Genomic DNA, 4,488 nt, shown 5'->3' on the forward strand with positions numbered 1-4,488 from the left:
TTCTCTATTCAGCAGGGAGCCTGCTTCTCTCTGCCTGCCACTTCCACTGTTTGTGCATGCTCTCTCTCTGTCATATAAATAAATAAAATCTTTAAAAAAAAAAAAGAATTCCTAGAAGTTCGGAATTCTTGGGGTGCCTGGGTGGTTTAGTCAGTTAAGTCAGTTAAGGGCTTGGCGTCAGCTCAGGTCATGATCCTGGAGTCCCTGGATCAAGCCCCACATGAGGCTCCCTGCTCAGCGGGGACTCTGTTTCTCCCTCTGCCCTTTACCCTGCTCATGCTTTCTCACCCTGGTCATGCTCTCTGGCTCTTGCTCTCTCAAATAAATAAATGAAATCTTAAGAAAAAAAATTCTGAATTCTTTGTATTTTCCTATGAAATTTAAATCATTGGGTGCCTGGGTGGCTCAGTCAATTAAGCATCTGCCTTTGGCTCGGGTCATAATCCCAGAATCCTGGGACTGAGCCCTGTGTCAGGCTCCCTGATCAGCGGGGAGTCTCCTTCTCCCTCTACCCCTCACCCAGCTCATACTCTCTCACTCTCTCTCTCTCTAAAATACATAAAGAAAATATTTAAAAAAAAAAAAACAGAAATTTAAATCGTCTTCATAATTTTATGTCAACTACACCTCAATAAAGCTAAAATTAAAACAAAAAATAAGTAAAATCAGTTCATAATTCCTGACCAAAAAAGTGGCTGGAATTTTGATTGAAACTGTTTTGAATTTATATATAAACTTTGGGGAAATTTATATCTTTAAAAAGTTTAGTTTTCTAAATCATAACCATGGTGTATCACTTTATTTAGTTCTTAATTTACTTTGAGTAATGTTTTCTAGCTTTCAGTATAGGGCTCTTGCACAAATTTTGCTATATATACGCTTACATATGTTGTGTTTTTATTCTACTGTAAGGGTATTGCTTTTTAAACTTTCATTTTTTCCTTTTTTGGTATATTAAAATATAATTTATTCTACATAGACTTTGTGAAGAATAATTTTTTTGAAGAACTTTAGTGTGCTAGGTACTCAATATGATAATTTCATTTATATTGTTGCTTTGATTTCCACCACAATCTTGCAGCTGTATTCCATCTTCATTTGTTAGAAAACACTGAGGTTCAGAATAAGGAAGAAATTTTCCCAAAGTCACACAAAAAGTATTTGAATTGGTTTTGAAGAAAAGATCGATTTTTATATTTGAAGACATGTCATGGGAAAGGCCATTCAAGCATAGAAACTGTCATTAACAAAGCAAAAAAAGGCAGGAAAGTAAAGGAAAGGACAGGGAAGAAGGAAAGGGAAAAAGGAAAAGGAAGGAAAGGTGAGGTGTTCCTTCTCATTAGCATCTGTGGGTTCTGGTACATTGAAAAATAAAGTCAGAAGGGTAAACTGAAGACCAGACTATAGGGTTTCCCAAGTAAATATGAAAGGTTTTTCACTTCCACTCTTTAGACTCTAGCCTGGTGGGATCTGGCAAATCTGGAAGGAAAAATTGGCAATGGGATTGAGACTCATCAAGTCTACAGTTTTATCTTTCTAGCCATGTGAAACCCTCAAAATGTCTGTTTTTCTGAACTTAGCAGTCACTTCTCATTGGGCAAAGTCTAGTTTGACACCTTCTTGCTTGCCAAAAACTTGGCAAAAACTCCTAAACAGAAAATATCTGCAGACCCTCAGCTCAGATCTCATGGTTTTCTGTCTTTGGAATCTTAATCCATCTAGTCTTCATGGTTTCTACAGTTTTCTGAACCTTGACATAGATGGCTATTGTAGTTTAGCTGGTTTTCCTAGTTGTCCTTGACAGGAGACTTGACCTATCCTGTATTTCTCCATTCTACCCACGGGTGGAAGTCAAACTTTGCTCTTTGTGTTTCTATTAAGAGTTTTTGTTTTTTTATTTTTGTTGTCACTGTTGTTTTTAAAAATTACTCTTATATAATTTATGTTCAATAAATATAAAGATCTTAAGTATACAGTTAGGTAAGTTGTTTTGTTACTGTGTTTGCTTCCAACTGTGTTAATCTCTTTTTATGCTTTTAGTAATCTCTTCCAGAGTTAACTACTTCCGTTTGTCAGTGAGGAAATGTGTAAGGAATCTACTTCAAATGTTGACACAGCTATGAGCATGGCCTTTCCTTTCACCTGAACTCAGAATTAAGATTTTTGGCTCTTGTTTTTTAGGTTCCAGTCCCAGTTCCACAGTTTTCACTGTGGAAGTTAGCCACAGTCTTCTGCTTTCTCACAATAGAAACAACCAAGGTTGCTTCTCCAGGACTCAACACAGGATGGATTTAAATATCTGTTAAATGAAGAACATCCTCTCAAATGAGTTGAAATGCATTTTATTTTTAGACAGCCTATATGACCTGATTTTTTCTTCTTAAAAACAGTTGCTCTACTCCAAATAAATCAAGGTCAAAATAAATAAAGAGCTCAAGATGACTTGAGTCCCATTTGTTTTAATTCAGGTATTGCATGGATGAAGAGCAGTAGCCGATTATGACAACCAGTGATACATCCAAAGTCATAGCCAAATTCGTGAACATTTTTCCATTTTTAAACCACCCTTAAAGAAAATCATATATGGGGTCCCACCATCCTCATGGTAGTCCAGCAGAGCAGCCATCCCATCTGGATTCATGTTTTCACCAATAAAGAACTCGTAGTTTTTGAAATTAGCAAAGATATGCTTGATTTTTTCTGCAGCATCTGTAATAAAAGGTTTTCTTCTTTCTGGCCTCAGTGCTTCAAGTTTACCTTGGATTGATTTCATGTCATCTTTGATGTACTTCTTGTAGGCTTCTTCTCTGAAGCCAGTTTCCTGTAAGTGATGGTTCATGACAACATCAACACCAGTGATGACTATGCTTTCAGTCCCTTCACCCTTGGGGCCTTTGGTGGAGACATTTCCACCAATAAGTGAGTCATCAATGTTACCCTCTGTCTTACTGCCATCTTCCCCAACTCTGTGCATAACCCATGGGCCATCCCATATCTTGGAGAACATCTCATCACCGTTAATGGTGTTCAGGTAGATGATCATGATGGTAGCTGGAGAGAGACAATGGAGGCCCTAGCTTAGCAGGACTCATGAGCTCTGAGTGAGTACCCTGCTGCCAGAGTGGCACTTGGGGTGAGGGGGAAGCAGGTGGAAAAGAGAGTAAGTTTTAATAAATGTATACATTGCATAACCAGCAACCCCAATCATGATATGGAGTGTTTCCATTACATCAGAACATTCTTCATGACCCTTTAGATGTAAACCTACAGAAGGAAACATTGTTCTGATTTCTACCATTATAACTTAGTTTTGCTTTTTCTGATTTTCAGATAAATAGAATTAAACAATATGTTCAATACTGTGTCTGGCCTCTTTTACTCAGCATAATGTTTTTGAGACTCATCCATATTGTTGCATTTTTGAGTTCATTTTTATTTCTGAGTAGAGTTCAATATCAGGAATATACCATATTGTGTATCCAATCTCCGATTGATGGACATTTGTTTATGTTGGTTTGTGGTTACTATAACTAAAGTTGCTATGAACATTCATGTACAAGTTTTCTTGTGGACACACAGTCTCATTTCCCTTGGATATATTCTTAAGAACAGAATTACTGAGTTGTATAGTGAGTGTATGTTTAACTTAATGAGAAATATATAGAAATATATAGAATATATGGAAGTTTCCTGGGGGTGGCCACAACAAAGTATCACAGAATGGGTGGCTTAAATCAACTGAATTCTATTGTCTCACAGTTCTGGAGGCTAGAAGTCCAAAATCATGATATTAGGAAGGCTATGATCCCTCTAAAGGCTTCAGGAGAGGATCCTTTTTTCTTTTACAGCTACTGATAACCCCAGATGTTCCTTGGCTTCTATCACTCTAATCTCTGCCCCCATTTTTATGTGACTTTCTCTTTGTACCTCTGTCTTCAATTGCCATCTTCTTATAAGAACATTAGTTGTATTGGACTAGGAGTCCATATTGTGATTCACCACATTACCTAATTACATCTGCAACAATCCTATTTCTAAAAAGGCCACATTCTGAGGTACTGAGTGTTGAAACTGACTGTTCTTTTTTTCTACAATGTCTAATCTTTTAAAATCTACCCAGTACATTTTTCTTTTTTGATATTGTATGTTTCAGCTCTCGAATCTCAAGTTGATTATTTTAGAGTTCCCGTTTCTCTTTTGGGATTCCATGTTTACCCATTTTGCTCATCTCTTGTTTGTAGTCCTTTAACATATTTATAATAGGTGTTTTAAAAGTCCTGTCTCAATGCTAACATAAGGGTCATCTGTGGGCTTGCTTTTCTTGTCTATGTTTTCTCTTTGACTGATTCTTCAAATGTTTAGTAATATTTTATAATGGATATTATGGATCTATGTTATAGAGATAATGTATTTTTATATCCTTCCCCTAAAGAATGTTGAGTTTGTATTCACAGACAGCTAAGCTTTTGGCACATCAGTCTTATTTTT

General features: G+C 36.5%; 1 pseudogene; it reads right to left on the reverse strand.

Annotated features, from left to right (window-relative positions):
- Positions 1 to 2,524: 2,524 nt before the first annotated feature.
- Positions 2,525 to 3,043, reverse strand: LOC111142894 (annotated as a pseudogene).
- Positions 3,044 to 4,488: the final 1,445 nt, after the last annotated feature.

The sequence above is a fragment of the Enhydra lutris genome, unplaced genomic scaffold (genome assembly GCF_002288905.1).
Source record: "Enhydra lutris kenyoni isolate GAN:26980312 unplaced genomic scaffold, ASM228890v2 scaffoldscaffold9, whole genome shotgun sequence".
NCBI lineage: Eukaryota > Metazoa > Chordata > Mammalia > Carnivora > Mustelidae > Enhydra > Enhydra lutris.